Below are 21190 nucleotides of genomic sequence, written 5' to 3' on the forward strand. Positions count from 1 at the left end.
AGTAATCCAGGAGTGGATCACTTGACAGCGGTCAAGAACATCCTGAAATACCTGAAAAGGACTAAGGATATGTTTCTCGTTTATGGAGGTGACAAAGAGCTTGTCGTAAATGGTTACATCGATGCAATCTTTGACACTGATCCGGTCGATTCTAAATCGCAAACCGGATACGTGTTTATATTGAACGGTGGAGCTCTCAGTTGGAGCAGTTCTAAACAAAGCGTCGTGGCAGGATCTACGTGTGAAGCGGAGTACATAGTTGCTTCAGAAGCAGCAAATGAAGGAGTTTGGATGAAGGAGTCCATATCCGATCTAGGTGTTATACCTAGTGCATCGGGTTCAATGAAAATCTTTTGTGACAATACTGGTGCTATTGCCTTGCCAAAGGAATCCAGATTTCATGAGAGAACCAAGCGTATCAAGAGACGCTTCAATTCCATCCGGGATCAAGTCCAGGTGGGAGACATAGAAATTTGCAAGATACATACGGATCTGAATGTTGCAGACCCATTGACTAAGCCTCTTGCACGAGTAAAACATGATCAACACCAAGACTCCATCGGTGTTAGAATCATTACTGTGTAATCTAGATTATTGACTTTAGTGAAAGTGGGAGACTGAAGGAAATATGCCCTAGAGGCAATAATAAAGTTATTATTTATTTCCTCATATCATGATAAATGTTTATTATTCATTCTAGAATTGTATTAACCGGAAACATAATACATGTGTGAATACATAGACAAACATAGTGTCACTAGTATGCCTCTACTTGACCAGCTCGTTGATCAAAGATGGTTGAGTTTCCCAGCCATAGACATGAGTTGTTATTTGATCAACGGGATCACATCATTAGGAGAATGATGTGATTTACTTGACCCATTTCATTAGCTTAGCACTTGATCGTTTAAGTTTAGTACTGTTGCTTTCTTCATGACTTATACATGTTCCTATGACTATGAGATTGTGCAACTCCCGAATACCGGAGGAACACTTTGTGTGCCACCAAATGTCACAACGTAACTGGGTGATTATAAAGGTGCTCTACAGGTGTCTCCGATGGTGTTCGTGGAGTTGGCATAGATCAAGAATATGATTTGTCACTCCGATTGTCAGAGAGGTTTCTCTGGGCCCTCTCGGTAATGCACATGACTATAAGCCTTGCAAGCAATGTGACTAATGAGTTAGTTACGGGATGTTGCATTACAGAACGAGTAAAGAGACTTGCCGTGCGCCACCTCCTGGCTGCCCTCTCTCCTCTCCACTAAGGCCCATAAGGCCCAATAGCTTCGGGGGGGGGGGGGTTCCGGTACTTCGTTATATGTCCGAAACCTCCCGGAACCCTTCCGGTGTCCGAACATAGTCATCCAATATATCGATCTTTACGTCTCGACCATTTTGAGACTCCTCGTCATGTCCACGATCATATCCAGGACTCCAAACTATGCATCAGCATGATCTTGCGTGTGCGTAGGATTTTTTTTGAAATTACTACGTTCCCCAACAATTTTTGTGTAACACCCCGGATACAACTTTCCATATTCGTAACTCCGACTCTTGCCTTTTCTGGAGATGCGATATGAGATTCCCTTCGTGGTTGGGTTTTTTCCTTTGTTTTGCTTTTGTTCATGTCATGCATTTCATATCATGTCATCATGTGCATCGCATTTGCATACGTGTTCGTCTCATGCATCTGAGATTTTCCCCGTTGTCCGTTTCTCAATCCGACACTCCCTCATGCACCCGGCGCCCCCTCTTGTCTCTTTTCGTGAGCAGGTGTTAAACGTTCTCGGAATGGACCGAGATTTGCCAAGTGGGCTTGGTACACCACCGGTAGACCGCCTGTCAAATTTCGTGCCATTTGGAGTTCGTTTGATACTCCAACGGTTAACCAACACCCCTCCAAAATGGCCCAACAATCCATCCAAACCCCTTCCATGTCCTCCGCCGTCGGATCACGACCGCGTGGGCGAAAACTACACTCCATTTGGACACTTCTACCTCCTCCTACCTATATAAAGGCCTCCTCCTTCGAAATTTCGGGTCCAAACCCTAGATCTCACCTCCACCGCGCCACTGGACATGCCCGCGCCGCGCCGGACATGTCCACCGCCTCCGCCCGCAGCCAATCCGGACGTGCCACGTGTCCCCGCCACCGCCGTCTCCCACCGTGCGCCGCTGCGGGCCCGCGAGCCCAGATCCAGCCCTCGCTGGGCCCGAGCCGGGCCGCCACCCGCCTCCGCATCGGTTGCCGCGAGCCTCGCTGCTCAACGCCGTCGCCGCCCGGCTCCGCCACTCCGCCTCGCCGCCACCAGTCGCCGCCCACGCCGCGCTCTGGCGACCTCGTCTCCGCCCGTAGCTCGCCGTCTCCGCCTTCCCCGACCCGGATCCGGCGCCTCCCCTCCTCTCCGGCCATCTTCCCCTGCTCCGGCCGCCGTCCCCGTCAACTCCGGCTTGGCCTCGACTTCCATGCCCGCGAACCCTAGATCTGATTCTGGGAGGTGAAAACCCACCAAGTCCTTTTTCTGCTATTTTTATGCCCCTGTTCATCATGCCATAACTCCATGACCGTAGTTCCGTTTGATGCGAATAATATATCAAAATGTTCACCGTGATGTGCTCTTCATTTTGTTCCATTGTGGCATGCTTGTTTGAGTTCATCTTGATGCCCTAATGACTGATGCAAGAGTGCTATAAATTGTTAGGTGCTGATTCTTATCAGAGTATGAGGATTTGTCATTTTCGTCACTTTTGTTGTGTGCACATATGGGCATGAGCTCTACATGTGTTTTGTTCTATGCCATGCCATATTTACAGCGGTGCTTGCCATGTATTTTTTATAAATGTGGTGACTAGCACAAGCATGCAAAGTAGCCTTCGTGATATTGCTGATTTCAGGGACTTAGGATTTTACTAAGTCATTTCTCTGCTGTTATTTTTATGCCATGTAAACATGATGCTACAGTGAGATCCATGCTTTTTTGAGTATCTTCAGTAAGGATGATTTGGACATATGATTGTGCTCTATCCATCCATGTGCCTGTTTGCAATTATGGAGTGCACTAGCATGACTTAATCTTGCTCTACTTTTGCTATAAAATGTTCCTGGCAAATTGTTTACATGTTAATCAATTTTGCCATGGTTGTTGTAGTTGATCCATGCATGCTTTGAACTTGCTATTGTCATGGTTAGCTTCATGAACATGTCTTCTTGCTATTGCTATGCTTGTTTTTGCTGGGGAACGTAGTAATTTAAAAAAAAATTCCTACGCACACGCAAGATCATGGTGATGCATAGCAACAAGAGGGGAGAGTGTTGTCTACGTACCCTCGTAGACCGGAAGCGGAAGCGTTAGCACAACGCGGTTGATGTAGCCGTACGTCTTCACGGCCCGACCGATCAAGCACCGAAACTACGGCATCTCCGAGTTCTAGCACATGTTCAGCTCGATGACGATCCCCGGACTCCGATCCAGCAAAGTGTCGGGGATGAGTTCCGTCAGCACGACGGCGTGGTGACGATCTTGATGTTCTACCGTCGCAGGGCTTCGCCTAAGCACCGCTACAATATTATCGAGGATTATGGTGGAGGGGGGCACCGCACACGGCTAAGAGATCAATGATCAATTGTTGTGTCTATGGGGTGCCCCCTGCCCCCGTATATAAAGGAGTGGAGGAGGGGGGCGGCCAAGGAGGGTGGCGCGCCCTAAGGGGGAGTCCAACTCCCACAGGGAGTAGGACTCCCTTTTTTCCTATTAGGAGTAGGAGAGGGAAGGAAGAGGAAGGAGGGAGGAAGGAAAAGGGGGGCCGCCCCCCTCCCAATTCGGATTGGGCTTGGGGGGGGGGCGCCCCCTCCCTTGCTCCTTTCCCCTCCTTTCCACTAAGGCCCAATAAGGCCCATATACCTCCCGGGGGGTTCCGATAACCTCCCAGTGATCCGGTATTTTCCCAATCTCACCCGGAACCTTTCCGGTGTCCAAATATAGTCGTCCAATATATCGATCTTTATGTCTCGACCATTTCGAGACTCCTCGTCAAGTCTGTGATCACATCCGGGACTCCGAACAACCTTCGGTACATCAAAATATATAAACTCATAATGAAACTGTCATCGTAACGTTAAGCGTGCGAACCCTACGGGTTCGAGAACAATGTAGACATGACCGAGACATGTCTCTGGTCAATAACCAATAGCGGAACCTGGATGCTCATATTGGCTCCTACATATTCTACGAAGATCTTTATCGGTCAGACCGCATAACAACATACGTTTGTTCCCGTTGTCATCGGTATGTTACTTGCCCGAGATTCGATCGTCGGTATCTCAATACCTAGTTCAATCTCGTTACCGGCAAGTCTCTTTACTCGTTCTGTAATACATCATCTTGCAACTAACTTATTAGTTGCATTGCTTGCAAGGCTTAAGTGATGTGCATTACCGAGAGGGCCCAGAGATACCTCTCCGACAATCGGAGTGACAAATCCTAATCTCGAAATACGCCAACCCAACATGTACCTTTGGAGACACCTGTAGAGCACCTTTATAATCACCCAGTTACGTTGTGACGTTTGGTAGCACACAAAGTGTTCCTCCGGTAAATGGGAGTTGCATAATCTCATAGTCATAGGAACATGTATAAGTCATGAAGAAAGCAATAGCAACATACTAAACGATTAGGTGCTAAGCTAATGGAATGGGTCATGTCAATCACATCATTCTCCTAATGATGTGATACCGTTAATCAAATGACAACTCATGTCTATGGTTAGGAAACATAACCATCTTCGATTAACGAGCTAGTCAAGTAGAGGCATACTAGTGACACTTTGTTTGTCTATGTATTCACACAAGTATTATGTTTCCGGTTAATACAATTCTAGCATGAATAATAAACATTTATCATGATATAAGGAAATAAATAATAACTTTATTATTGCCTGTAGGGCATATTTCCTTCAGTCTCCCACTTGCACTAGAGTCAATAATCTAGATTACACAGTAATGATTCTAACACCCATGGAGCCTTGGTGCTGATCATGTTTTGCTCGTGGAAGAGGCTTAGTCAATGGGTCTGCTACATTCAGATCCGTATGTATCTTGCAAATCTCTATGTCTCCCACCTGGACTAGATCCCGGATGGAATTGAAGCGTCTCTTGATGTGCTTGGTTCTCTTGTGAAATCTGGATTCCTTTGCCAAGGCAATTGCACTAGTATTGTCACAAAAGATTTTCATTGGACCCGATGCACTAGGTATGGCACCTAGATCGGATATGAACTCCTTCATCCAGACTGCTTCGTTTGCTGCTTCCGAAGCAACTATGTACTCCGCTTCACATGTAGATCCCACCAAGATGCTTTGTTTAGAACTGCACCAACTGACAGCTCCACCGTTTAATGTAACCATTTATGACAAGCTCTTTGTCACCTCCATAAACGAGAAACATATCCTTAGTCCTTTTCAGGTATTTTAGGATGTTCTTGACCGCTGTCAAGTGATCCACTCCTGGATTACTTTGGTACCTCCCTGCTAAACTAATAGCAAGGCACACATCAGGTCTGGTACACAGCATTTCATACATGATAGAGCCTATGGCTGAAGCATAGGGAACACTTTTCATTTTCTCTTTATCTTCTGTAGTGGTCGGGCATTGAGTCTTACTCAACTTCATACCTTGTAACACAGGCAAGAATCCTTTCTTTGCTTGATTCATTTTGAACTTCTTCAAAACTTTGTCAAGGTATGTGCTTTGTGAAAGTCCAATTAAGCGTCTTGATCTATCTCTATAGATCTTAATGCCCAATATGTAAGCAGCTTCACCGAGGTCTTTCATTGAAAAACTCTTATTCAAGTATCCCTTTATGCTATCCAGAAATTCTATATCATTTCCAATTAGTAATATGTCATCCACATATAATATCAAAAATGCTACAGAGCTCCCACTTACTTTCTTGTAAATACAGGCTTCTCCAAAAGTTTGTATAAAACCAAATGCTTTGATCACACTATCAAAGCATTTATTCCAACTCCGAGATGCTTGCACCAGTCCATAAATGGATTGCTAGAGCTTGCACACTTTGTTAGCTCCCTTTGGATCGACAAAACCTTCCGGCTGCATCATATACAACTCTTCTTCCAGAAATCCATTCAGGAATGCAGTTTTGACATCCATCTGCCAAATTTCATAATCATAAAATGCGGCAATTGCTAACATGATTCGGACAGACTTAAGCATCGCTACGGGTGAGAAGGTCTCATCGTAGTCAGTCCCTTGAACTTGTCGAAAACCTTTTGCGACAAGTCGAGCTTTGTAGATAGTAACATTACCGTCAGCGTTAGTCTTCTTCTTGAAGATCCATTTATTCTCAATTGCTTTCCGATCATTGGGAAAGTCAACCAACGTCCACACTTTGTTCTCATACATGGATCCCATCTCACATTTCATGGCTTCAAGCCATTTTGCGGAATCTGGGCTCACCATCGCTTCTTCATAGTTCATAGGTTCATCATGATCTAGTAGCATGACTTCTAGAACAGGATTACCATACCACTCTGCTACGGATCTTACTCTGGTTGATCTACGAGGTTCAGTAGTAACTTTTTCTGAAGTTTCATGATCATCATCATTAGCTTCCTCACTAATTGGTGTAGGTGTCACAGAAACCGGTTTCTGTGATGTACTACTTTCCAATAAGGGAGCAGGTACAGTTACCTCATCAAGTTCTACTTTCCTCCCACTCACTTCTTTTGAGAGAAACTCCTTCTCTAGAAAGGATCCATTCTTAGCAACAAATGTCTTGCCTTCGGATCTGTGATAGAAGGTGTACCCAACAGTTTCCTTCGGGTATCCTATGAAGATACATTTCTCCGATTTGGGTTCGAGCTTATCAGGTTGAAGCTTTTTCACATAAGCATCGCAGCCCCAAACTTTCAGAAACAACAACTTTGGTTTCTTGCCAAACCATAGTTCATAAGGTGTCATCTCAACGGATTTTGATGGTGCCCTATTTAACATGAATGCGGCCGTCTCTAAAGCATAACCCCAAAACGATAGCGGTAAATCTGTAAGAGACATCATAGATCGCACCATATCAAGTAAAGTACGACTACGACGTTCGGACACACCATTACGCTGTGGTGTTCCGGGTGGCGTGAGTTGCGAAACTATTCCGCATTGTTTCAAATGTAAACCAAAATCGTAACTCAAATATTCTCCTCCACGATCAGATAGTAGAAACTTTATTTTCTTGTTACGATGATTTTCATCTTCACTCTGAAATTCTTTGAACTTTTCAAATGTTTCAGACTTATGTTTCATTAAGTAGATATACCCATATCTGCTTAAATCATCTGTGAAGGTGAGAAAATAACGATATCCACCACGAGCTTCAACATTCATTGGACCACATACATCTGTATGTATGATTTCCAACAAATCTGTTGCTCTCTCCATAGTACCGGAGAACGGCGTTTTAGTCATCTTGCCCATGAGGCACGGTTCGCAAGTACCAAGTGATTCATAATCAAGTGGTTCCAAAAGTCCATCAGTATGGAGTTTCTTCATGCGCTTTATACCGATATGACCTAAACAGCAGTGCCACAAATAAGTTGCACTATCATTATCAACTCTGCATCTTTTGGCTTCAACATTATGAATATGTGTATCACTACTATCGAGATTCATAAAAAATAGACCACTCTTCAAGGGTGCATGACCATAAAAGATATTTCTCATATAAATAGAACAACCATTATTCTCTGATTTAAATGAATAACCGTTTTGCATCAAACAAGATCCAAATATAATGTTCATGCTCAACGCTAGCACCAAATAACAATTATTTAGGTCTAATACTAATCCCGATGGTAGATGTAGAGGTAGCGTGCCGACCGTGATCACATCGACTTTGGAACCATTTCCCACGCGCATCGTCACCTCGTCCTTCGCCAGTGTTCGCTTAATCCGTAGTCCCTGTTTCGAGTTGCAAATATTAGCAACAGAACCAGTATCAAATACCCAGGTGCTACTGCGAGCTCTAGTAAGGTACATATCAATAACATGTATATCACATATACCCTTGTTCACCTTGCCATCCTTCTTATCCGCCAAATACTTGGGGCAGTTCCGCTTCCAGTGACCAGTCTGCTTGCAGTAGAAGCACTCAGTTTCAGGCTTAGGTCCAGACTTGGGTTTCTTCTCCTGAGCAGCAACTTGCTTGCTGTTCTTCTTGAAGTTCCCCTTCTTCTTCCCCTTGCCCTTTTTCTTGAAACTAGTGGTCTTGTTGACCATCAACACTTGATGCTCCTTCTTGATTTCTACCTACGCAGCTTTTAGCATTGCGAAGAGCTCGGGAATTGTCTTATCCATCCCTTGCATATTATAGTTCATCACGAAGCTCTTGTAGCTAGGTGGAAGTGATTGGAGAATTCTGTCAATGACGCAATCATCCGGAAGATTAACTCCCATTTGAATTAAGTGATTATTATACCCAGCCATTTTGAGTATATGCTCACTGACAGAACTGTTCTCCTCCATCTTGCAGTTGTAGAACTTATTGGAGGCTTCATATCTCTCAATCCGGGCATTTGCTTGAAATATTATCTTCAACTCCTGGAACATCTCACATGCTCCATGACGTTCAAAACATCGTTGAAGTCCCGATTCTAAGCCATAAAGCATGGCACACTGAACTATCGAGTAGTCATCAGCTTTGCTCTGCCAGACGTTCATAACATCTGGTGTTGCTCCAGCAGCAGGCCTGGCACCCAGCGGTGCTTCCAGGACGTAATTCTTCTGTGCAGCAATGAGGATAATCCTCAAGTTACGGACCCAGTCCGTATAATTGCTACCATCATCTTTCAACTTTGCTTTCTCAAGGAACGCATTAAAATTCAACGGAACAACAGCACGGGCCATCTATCTACAATCAAACATAAACAGGCAAGATACTATCAGGTACTAAGTTCATGATAAATTTAAGTTCAATTAATCATATTACTTAAGAACTCCCACTTAGAAAGACATCCCTCTAATCTTCTAAGTGATCACGTGATCCAAATCAACTAAACCATAACCGATCATCATGCGAAATGGAGTAGTTTTCAATGGTGAACATCACTATGTTGATCATATCTACTATATGATTCACGCTCGACCTTTCGGTCTCAGTGTTCCGAGGCCATATCTGCATATGCTAGGATCGTCAAGTTTAACCTGAGTATTCTGCGTGTGCAAAACTGGCTTGCACCCATTGTAGATGGACGTAGAGCTTATCACACCCGATCATCACGTGGTGTCTGGGCACGACGAACTTTGGCAATGGTGCATACTCAGGGAGAACACTTTTATCTTGAAATTTAGTGAGAGATCATCTTATAATGCTACCGTCAATCAAAGCAAGATACGATGCATAAAAATAAACATCACATGCAATCAATATAAGTGATATGATATGGCCATCATCATCTTGTGCTTGTGATCTCCATCTCCGAAGCATCGTCATGATCACCATCGTCACCGGCGCGACACCTTGATCTCCATCGTAGCATCGTTGTCGTCTCGCCAATCTTATGCTTCCACGACTATCGCTACCGCTTAGTGATAAAGTAAAGCATTACAACGCGATTGCATTGCATACAATAAAGCGACAACCATATGGCTCCTGCCAGCTGCCGATAACTCGGTTACAAAACAGGATCATCTCATACAATAAAATTTAGCATCATGTCTTGACCATATCACATCACAACATGCCCTGCAAAAACAAGTTAGATGTCCTATACTTTGTTGTTGCAAGTTTTATGTGGCTGCTATGGGCTTAGCAAGAACCGTTCTTACCTACGCATCAAAACCACAACGATAGTTTGTCAAGTTGGTGCTGTTTTAACCTTCGCAAGGACCGGGCGTAGCCACACTCGGTTCAACTAAAGTTGGAGAAACTGACACCCGCCAGCCACCTGTGTGCAAAGCACGTCGGTAGAACCAGTCTCGCGTAAGCGTACGCGTAATGTCGGTCCGGGCCGCTTCATCCAACAATACCGCCAAACCAAAGTATGACATGCTGGTAAGTAGTATGACTTATATCGCCCACAACTCACTTGTGTTCTACTCGTGCATAACATCAACGCATAAAACCTAGGCTCGGATGCCACTGTTGGGGAACGTAGTAATTTCAAAAAAATTCCTACGCACACGCAAGATCATGGTGATGCATAGCAACGAGAGGGGAGAGTGTTGTCTACGTACCCTCGTTGACCAGAAGTGGAAGCATTAGCACAACGCGGTTGATGTAGTCGTACGTCTTCACAGCCCGACCGATCAAGCACCGAAACTACGGCACCTCCGAGTTCTAGCACAGGTTCAGCTCGATGACGATCCCCGGACTCCGATCCAGCAAAGTGTCGGGGATGAGTTCCGTCAGCATGACGGCGTCGTGACGATCTTGATGTTCTACCGTCGTAGGGCTTCGCCTAAGCACCGCTACAATATTATCGAGGATTATGGTGGAGGGGGCACCGCACACGGCTAAGAGATCAATGATCAATTGTTGTGTCTATGGGGTGCCCCCTGCCCCCGTATATAAAGGAGTGGAGGAGGGGGCCGGCCAAGGAGGGTGGCGCGCCCTAAGGGGGAGTCCAACTCCCACAGGGAGTAGGACTCCCCTTTTTCCTATTAGGAGTAGGAGAGGGAAGGAAGAGGAAGGAGGGAGGAAGGAAAGGGGGGGGGGCGGCCCCCCTCCCAATTCGGATTGGGCTTGGGGGGGGGGCGTCCCCTCCCTTGCTCCTTTCCCCTCCTTTCCACTAAGGCCCAATAAGGCCCATATACCTCCCGTGGGGTTCCGATAACCTCCCGGTGATCCGGTATTGTCCCAATCTCACCCGGAACCTTTCCGGTGTCCAAATATAGTCGTCTAATATATCAATCTTTATGTCTTGACCATTTCGAGACTCCTCGTCAAGTCTGTGATCACATCCGGGACTCGGAACAACCTTCAGTACATCAAAATATATAAACACATAATGAAACTGTCATCGTAACGTTAAGCGTGCAGACCCTACGGGTTCGAGAACAATGTAGACATGACCGAGACATGTCTCCGGTCAATAACCAATAGCGGAACCTGGATGCTCATATTGGCTCCTACATATTCTACGAAGATCTTTATCGGTCAGACCGCATAACAGCATACGTTTGTTCCCTTTGTCATCGGTATGTTACTTGCCCGAGATTCGATCGTCGGTATCTCAATACCTAGTTCAATCTCGTTACCGGCAAGTCTCTTTACTCGTTCTGTAATACATCATCTTGCAACTAACTTATTAGTTGCATTGCTTGCAAGTCTTAAGTGATGTGCATTACCGAGAGGGCCCAGAGATACCTCTCCGACAATCGGAGTGACAAATCCTAATCTCGAAATACGCCAACCCAACATGTACCTTTGGAGACACCTGTAGAGCACCTTTATAATCACCCAGTTACGTTGTGACGTTTGGTAGCACACAAAGTGTTCCTCCGGTAAACGGGAGTTGCATAATCTCATAGTCATAGGAACATGTATAAGTCATGAAGAAAGCAATAGCAACATACTAAACGATCGGGTGCTAAGCTAATGGAATGGGTCATGTCAATCACATCATTCTCCTAATGATGTGATACCGTTAATCAAATGACAACTCGTGTCTATGGTTAGGAAACATAACCATCTTCGATTAACGAGCTAGTCAAGTAGAGGCATACTAGTGACACTTTGTTTGTCTATGTATTCACACAAGTATTATGTTTCCGGTTAATACAATTCTAGCATGAATAATAAACATTTATCATGATATAAGGAAATAAATAATAACTTTATTATTGCCTCTAGGGCATATTTCCTTCAGTTTTGTCATGCAATGCCTTGTGGTGAGTGAATCGAGCCCGCAAAGAGGCCTTCATAATTCTGTTTATGCCATGCTCAGTTTTTTGCTAAGTCTGAATCTATTAATGAAACTTGCTATGTTTACATGGGTGCCATCATATCTTCTGTTCCTTTTTGGCTCATCATCAGTAAGGGACTTTTGTTCTATGAATTTAGTAGATTCATGCCATGCCTTTTTTTGCTATGATATGTTCCTGTAGCATGTTGTTTGCTTGCTCTAAACATGGCTTCTTGATGTTATTCCTGACATGTTAGTATTTTCACTAAGTCTGTGAAGCTGATATCTTTTGCACTTTTGCCATGCTTGTTTGAACCTGCTCTTTTGTGATTTAGCCATAGCTCAGTGTTCATGTTTTGTCAAGAATCTTGAGTACATCACTGACATATGCTTTGTTGCTATGTTGGGGTTTAGCAGCTTAGTTTCTTGTTGCATTCTAGATGGCATCGTGCTGTTTATCGCAGAATTGTGCCATTCTTGTTTTGCTCATCATTTGCAAACCGTGCATCCGATTCCGGCGATCTTTATATCGATTTTGACCGAAATCATCTCATCTTTTAAGCAGCACACTTGGTTTGCCAAGTTGATGCCTTGACCAATCTTTTCCTTCTGGAGCACGCATATGCATTGCATATCACATCTCGCATATCATGCCATGTTTTGCATCATCTTGCTTGTGCATTGCACCGTGGTTGATTGTTGTTCCTTTGCTTGTGTTCTTGCTTTGGGTAGAGCCGGGAGACGAGTACGTGATCGAGGAACCTATTGAGTACGCTTACGAGGATCAAGCTTTCGTCAACTTTGAGAACTTTGCAGGCAAGATGACCATACCCTCGAAATCACTTCTATCTTTGCTTGCTAGTTGCTCGCTCTATTGCTATGCCGCGATACCTACCACTTGCTTTATCGTGCCTCCCATATTGCCATGTCAATCCTCTAACCCACCTTTCCTAGCAAACCGTTGTTTGGCTATGTTACCGCTTTGCTCAGCCCCTCTTATAGCATTGCTAGTTGCAGGTGAATATGTAGTTTGTTCCATGTTGGAACAGGGATATTGTTGGGATATCATTATTATCTCTTATTTACTTTAATGCATCTATATACTTGGTAAAGGGTGGAAGGCTCGGCCTTATGCCTGGTGTTTTCTTCCACTCTTGCCGCCCTAGTTTCCGTCATACCGGTGTTATGTTCCTTGATTTTGCGTCCCTTACGCGGTTGGGTGTTATGGGAACCCCTTGACAGTTCGCTTTGAATAAAACTCCTTCAGCAAGGCCCAACCTTGGTTTTACATTTGCCTAACAACCTATCACCTTCCCTTGGGTTCTGCAGACTCAAGGGTCATCTTTATTTTAACCCCCCGGGCCAATGCTTCTCTAAGTGTTGGTCCGAACCAGAGCCACTTGCGGCGCCACCTCGGGGAAACTTGAGGGTTGGTTTTAGTTGTACATAGTGTTCATCCGGTGTTGCCCTGAGAACGAGATATGTGTAGCTCCTATCAGGATGTCGGCACATCGGGCAACTTTGCTGGTCTTGTTTTACCATTGTCGAAATGTCTTGTAACCGGGATTCCGAGTCCGATCGGGTCTTCCTGGGAGAAGGAATATCCTTCGTTGACCGTGAGAGCTTGTGATGGGCTAAGTTGGGACACCCCTGCAGGGTTTTGAACTTTCGAAAGTCGTGCCCGCGGTTATGGGCATATGGGAACTTGTTAATGTCTGATTGTAGAGAACTTGACACTTAACTTAATTAAAAATGAATCAACCGCGTGTGTAGCCGTGATGGTCTCTTCTCGGCGGAGTCCGGGAAGTGAACACGGTTCTTGTGTTATGCTTGAACGTATCGGGGCACGACTTAGAAGCATAGCCGCATGATAACCCATTTACCATATCACTAGAGAATTTTGCTTACCACTGCAAACTCCCGTATTGGGGCTCGCTTAACGAACCGTCAGAGGCTGAGTACCAAACATTCTTGACTAGTCTTTGTTACGGTGAGAACAGAGGAGTGACGCAAGGTAGAATAAAGAGCATTCATTTTCCCGCAATTCAGTACTTTGCATTATTTAACGGGAAATGTATAGTAGGCAAGCAAGATTGTAGTACACTCTGTGCTCCAGACTTGAGCCTCATCCACACTGCTCTCATCGGTGAAAGGAATTATAACCTTGGACCAATTGTTGCACGCATACTTCAGCATAACGCTAATAGTGGCCGGTTCTATGATGGAATTTATGCCACGCGTTTAGCACGAGGGCTGGGTGCTTCACCTCTGCCGTTTGATCATGTCCTACCCACGCAGTATTTAGATTTTAACACTTTAAAAGACCATAGGATTCTCAAGGGAAAGTCTGATAATTTCACTTATGGTCTTGTGTTTAACCAAACATCTGCTGTGCAAACATATTTGCCCACGCCTGCTCTTTTTGATTATCACAGCAAGGAAGATATTTTGTTCTTGAGAGCGAGGCCCGAGCTCACAATGCAGTAGTAGAACACGGCGGGTCGGGGCATCCGCACCAAGAGTCTCCGTGAGCTACCACGCCGACTACTACCCTCCAGGCTACTGATCGACTACCAAGTTAGGCCAAAAGCCTCAACTTGGGCGAGTACGTGTTTCCACCAACTTTATATTCATTTCTATTTATCCCATTTGTCGGTGTCCACACTTTTTCATTGTATCATCCATGCTTAGATTTATTTTCTTGCTTTCTTCTTGTGTGTTTGCTAAACTTTAGAAAAAAACCAAAAAATTAGATATAGTCAATTTACTTTCCATGCATGCTTAGTTGTAATATTAAAAACAAAACCCAAAAAGATTTCCCGTGTAAATGGTTTTTCTCGTTTTTGCTTTTCTCTTTTATTTGCTTGTTCAAGAAAACCAAAAACTCCAAAAATATTTCAGTGTGTTTCTATGAATTTCTTTTCTTTTTATTCGAGTTGTACCAAGGAGAAGACCACGATGAAAATGTTGAGTGGCTCTCATTTGAATAATTGTTGAACTAATAAAGAGCACATTTTACTTTGTCTTCTCCTGTTGAATAAAATGTTTGCAGAATCCAGCTTAGTCCACGACACTCTTGCATTATTATTATTTTCATATCATCCGGCCGTGCAAGTGAAAGACAATAATGACGACATTCGATGAACTGGCCGTGGCGGAGAGAAACTGGTATGAACTCGACTTGCTCATTTTGTGTAAATATGTTTAACCTAGTACCCATGATTCAGCCCATTATGATTAACATGTTTGCAATGACAATTAGAGATTATAGTTTCTCATGCCATGCATAAGTATCTGGGAGTTGATAATGATTTATCTTGGATATCAATATTGCGTTAAAATGATTGTGATGTAGTATGATGATATGGTATCCTCCTCTGAATGTTCAAGTGGCTTGACTTGGTACATGATCATGCATGTAGTTGAATCAAAACCAACATAGCCACTATAATATTTATGTTCATGGTGTTCATATCCTACTCATGCTAGTGTCCAATGTTACTTATACATAATGCATGGTCATGATCGTTGTTGCTCTCTAGCTGGCCGCTTCTCAGTCTAATTGCTAGCCTTCGCCTGTACTAAGTGGGGATTCTTCTTGTACATCAAAAACCTTGAACCCAAAGTTATTCCAGATGAGTCCATCATACCTACCTATATACGGTATTATCCTGCCGTCCTAAGTAAATTTGCATGTGCCACCTCTAAAAAATTATCCTTTTTTTGTGCCCGGATCGTTCATGAAACAATAGGAGGTGGTCGGTATCTTCCATGCTAAGCGGTTTATTCTCAAGTTGAGTGTTTATTCACTCACCATTGCACGAGAAAAGGGCGGTAATAGGGATTTCCCAGTCCCGAACTCAAAAATGCAAATAATTAAACAAACTCCCCCGGGACTGTTGTTGGTTTGGACAGCACCCGTTGTTTCGGATAAGCCGTGGAATGTGATTGTTGGTGGAGGGGGAGTAAACCTTTACTTTTATCGCTTGGGAACCTCCACTAGCCTGTTTAGCATGGGAGATATTGATAACCGATGGTCATGAAGTAAATGAGAAGGGTGCATGTCTCAAAATATCATTTACCTCTGTTTTAAAAAGTGAGCTCTGGCACCGATGGTCGTGAAGTAAATGAGAAGTGCGGAGGGACTATCTATTTAATTTTTGTTGTGTCATCATCTTCTAAAACAAGCGCCAGAAACTGACAAGGGCACAGTTGTCATGATTTATGCATTGTGTGTAGCTAATGTTGGGTGCATCATGACTAGACCTTTTCTACCATGAATTACAATGTTTAGTCGCTGGTTGAACTTTGGACGTGCTCTGCATTTATGTTTTCCGGTCTCAGAAAGGGCTAGCGAGATACCATTATTGTCATATTACATCATGTTTGCTTTGACAACGTGTTGCCATTTGAGATATCTTATTATTGCTCGCTAGCTGATTATGTCATTGATACGAGTCATTATAATGTTTAAGAGTTATTGTCGATACGGTTAGTTATAATGTTGGCTGAAAACCTGGGTGCTCTTTAAGCTTATTTATGCAAACAAGAGCAAAAGAGTTCGTAATTTTTTTCCTTTTCACTTTCAGTTTATCAACTAAATTGCTTGAGGACAAGCAAAGGTTTAAGCTTGGGGGAGTTCATACGTCTCCAACGTATCTACTTTTCCTAACGCTTTTCTTCTAGTTTTGGACTCTGATTTGCATGATTTGAATGAAACTAACCCCGGACTGACGCTGAGCAGAACTACCATGGTGTTGTTTTTGTGCAAAAATAAAAATTCTCGGAATGGAACAAAACTTTGCGAGGAATTTTTATATAATATATAAGAATTTTTGGAGCCAAGACCTACCGGAGAGGGGACCCTGGGTGGGCACAACCCACCAGGGTGCGCCCCCCTCTCCTGGCGCGCCTAGGTGGGTTGTCCCCACCTGGTTGCCCCACAAACCCTGAAACCAACGCTATAGATTCCTATTTTCGGAGAAAAATCAGGAAGAAAGAATTATCGCGATCAACGAGACGGAGCCGCCACCAAGCCATGTTCTTCCTCGAGAGGGCAGATCTGGAGTTCGTTTGGGGCTCCAGAGAGGGGGGTCTTCGTTCTTCGTCATCACCAACCCTTCTCCATCGCCAATTCCATGATGCTCCCCACCGGGAGTGAGTAATTCCTTTGTAGGCTCGCTGGTCGGTGAGGAGTTGGATGAGATTCATCATGTAATCAAGTTAGTTTTATTAGGGCTTGATCCCTAGTATCCACTATGTTCTTAGATTGATGTTGCTATGACTTTGTCATGCTTAATGCTTGTCACTTTGGGCCCGGGTGCCGTGATTTCAGATCTGAACCGTTTATGTTATCACCATTATATCCATGTTCTAGATCCGATCTTGCAAGTTATAGTCACCTACTACGTGTTATGATCCGGTAACCCCAGAGTGACAATAACCGGGACTTCTTTTGGTGATTACCGTAGTTTGAGGAGTTCATGTATTCACTCTGTGTTAATGCTTTGTTCCGGTTCTCTATTAAAAGGAGGCCTTAATATCCTTTAGTTTCCAATATGGACCCGCTGCCACGGGAGGGTAGGACAAAAGATGACATGCAAGTTTTTTAATAAAGCACGTATGACTATTTATGGAATACATGCCTACATTATATCGATGAACTGGAGCTAGTGCCGTGTCGCCCTAGGTTATAACTGTCACATGATGAATATCATCCAACAAGTCACCAATCCAATGCCTACGAATTTATCTTATATTGTTTCTGCTAAGTTACTACTGCTATCATCACTGTTACGCTTGCTACAAAACTACTACTATCACTGTTACTGTTACTATTGCTGCTGTCACTACTATCAAAACTATCAGACTACCGTGCTATTCATTACTTGCTATAGATAATTAATCTCCGGGTGTGGTTGAATTGACAACCCAGTTGTTAATACCTTCAAATATTCTTTGGCTCTCCTTGTGTCGAATTTATAAATTTGGGTTGAATACTCTACCCTCGAAAACTGTTGCAATCCCCTATACTTGTGGGTTATCAGTGCTCATCCCATCCTCCTCGCCCCGCCCTTCTCCGTCTCTAATTCGAACCGGTGGCGGTCGATTTCGGTGGCTGATCACATTCGCAAGATGGCGCTCTTCCCGGCCTCCTCGCCCAGCCCTTCTTCGGCCCCAATTCGAACCGGCGGCCGATTTCGATGGGCAGCGGCCGATTCTGGTGAGGTATGCGGTGGACTTGCGGCGGCGCGTCCTTTCCGATGAGGTTTGACCAGTATACAGGCCAACCTCAGTTTGGCCTTCGAGCCTTCAAATAGAAGGGTCTCGGGTGTGGGTTTTCGGTGCCCTTAAAATATTCAAGGGTCAGATCACTTTTACAGGATATGTTATGGACACTTTTTTCGACCAAAATCTTAAAACCTGAAAATTATAAGGGTTTGACCTCTTTCAAGGAGTTTGCTAGAGATGCTCTAAGGGTGTGGGGATTTAGCATGGTCGAAGCAAGTAGCCGACCACCGTGTCTCCATAAGCTGGGCCCCACATCATTTGGTCGCACGCCCGCTCCAGATTATGATCAAAACGGCTCAAGTCGACACGCATTCCTATAGGGCCAAGAAAGTTAATGATCTGGGCCACGGATCAGCCACACGAGTGCGACAATGAACATCCACAGATACGATTCGGGCCTGCTAGCGTGCACTCTTCGAGATTTACACATGTTGTATATCGATTTTCCAATGCGTCGTCACTTGCTTGTTGGACCTGATTATGCGAATCCCAAGATGAGAACACATGATAGGGATTTCAGGTGCAGCTGAGCCCGAGCACCAAACGTCATGCCCTACTCATCATACATTTCTTGGTATTTCATTACCAATCCACATGTTTGCCGCTCATCTTGCATGGCGACCATCATCGGTTTATGACCTCACAGAGCATTGGGCTGGACTCGTGATCATATTTTTTTGAACGCGGTCCCTTAGGGCTCGATTCATTAAAAAAGGTAGAATAGAGTTGCCTGGTTAATTAATGGAATTTCAGGCGAAAACCGTTACAAGAAGCCTATAAGAATGGGCACCTCGGTCGACCTGGCACCAACAAGACCACATACACCGCCAAGAAGAGGACACCGTCAAGGTTGTCAGCCTTGTCATCGTCATCACCTCTCCCCGAGCAAGCGACTCCGACTTCACCACTGCCGACAGACCCCCTTTAAACGAGCGACACACAAAGACCTTGCCGGCCAAAGAAGCCACACAATCGACCACGAACATCGAGGACTAGCAGCTCCGATTTTACTGATGCGCATCACATGACAATGTTACAAGCCCCACATTGACCTAGTCCAACGCAAACTTTAGAGAGCACCGTCCGCCGAAAGCACCCTCATGGAATCATCGTTGCCACAGGGCCCCCGCCGCGCGCAGCTCCGACTTCTCTATTGTAGTGAGAACCAAGCATAGATGTACCCGTTGACGCACCAGACCGCCGACATCAGAAGGACAAGCCGCGACCCAACTCCACACGCCACTATCGTCATCGCCGCACAAGTCGCCACGCAAATCACTCACATCACCGATTGGCCACCTGCCAAGCGTGATGCTGTGTACGTCTAGCCCAAGGGAAGCGCTGAGGAGGATCGTGGTGGTGGTGATGGTGGCCGAGAGAGTGTTGATGATGGTGAAGTAGTGATGGTGGTGGCCATGTGCACGGTGGTGGCGGTGGTGATTTCTTTGATGAGGACATTATTTGAGTTCGTGCATTACATTGGATGGCCCCAATCCAGAACATAACACATGGTATCAAACTTTGTATTTGAAGTGATGCCTTTTGGATGAAATATGCTTGTTAACAATTATGTTATGCATTTTTCAAATTCGAGTGTTTTATGGTATATATTATGATGTGTTTGAATTTCATGCGGTAGGATAAACAACTTATGCACAAAAAAAATCCTTCACTAAGTTGAGGGAATCGGCTAGATGCAACGACCTATAGAGGAGTAAAAGTTTACTCTTCTAACTTTACTCCGCCGTTTACTCCTCTAACTTTTTTCCAAGAGTACACTCCTCTAACTTTTAAGGATCAACTAGAATTGCTCTTAGTCAGACCAGGATCTAAACAAAGGTAGGCGCAATATTAGCGTCCTAAAGTAAAGAGAGATTGACAAAATCGTTGGAAGCATATCTTATTAGGAAATAATAAAAATCATAAATACATGAAAGAATCTTCTCTAGTTACAACTATAGTATTGTACTATCCATTAACAAGAAACGTATAATAACAACACTAAAGAGGAAACCAACCAACAAAAAGATCCGACGAATATGAACCTAATCAGCGCAAATATGTCGGGAGTAATCACGCGTAAAAAACAACCGCCCAACAAATACGAACCACGATGCCAAAAGAAGGACGAACACCACACCGCGCGGAGCGCCGTTCACTAAAAAGATTTCTCGAAATCTGATTTCACCTCGATCAGTGAACAAAGGCCTATTTTGAAGTCGTCCTCGTCTTCCTCGAGGTACTTGGTATATTTACTGATCTGTTCCATGATGTGCTTGGGAGGCGGGTAGAGCTTGGCGACCCTGGCGAGACGCTTTTTCCACTCCTTGGCCTCGTCGTAGGTGTGGAGCTTGCCTGCCCTCCGGTACTCCTCCTCCACGTCCTCCTCCTCCATGTCAAGGTAGAGCATGGAGTCCGCGTGCGCCGCCTTCACAAATGCCAGAGTTGCCTGCAGCCGCTCTACCTTCTGCACCTCCGTCTCATCGCGCCGCTCTTTTCTGTGATGGGCGCCGGCGCCGGCTGCCTTTTTCCCCGCGTTCGAGCTGGCTCTTTTCCCCATGCTGCCTCGATGGATCTCCCCTCTCTCCTGCCAGAGTTTGCCTCCCCGAATCCTCTATGCGTTGTTGTGGATTTATTGTTTGCTTCCACAAATCCCCGTAGCCTATTCTGTTCTATGGTTATCTCCTTTATTTATAGACTGATTGTTTGGATACCAAGTTTGAAGAGAACCAGATCCGTTCAGACACGATTTCGGATTTCCGTCATCAAAATATAAAATAGACACAATTTCGGATTCCCGTCAAAATACAGTATAAAATAGACTGGATTCCAGAGTATATATGTATTATATCTAAAAAAGGCTATGGTTGTTTTATAAAAAAACTAAAAAATTCTAAAAAAAAGTGATTCCCCGTTCTGCTTTCGTTTTTCTTTTTGTCAAGCCTTCCCACGTTAACACGTTCCACGTTCGAGCGCTCATCGT

This window comes from Triticum urartu, chromosome 3A (assembly GCF_056163025.1).
Source record: "Triticum urartu cultivar PI428250 chromosome 3A, HENAU_Tu73, whole genome shotgun sequence".
Lineage (NCBI taxonomy): Eukaryota > Viridiplantae > Streptophyta > Magnoliopsida > Poales > Poaceae > Triticum > Triticum urartu.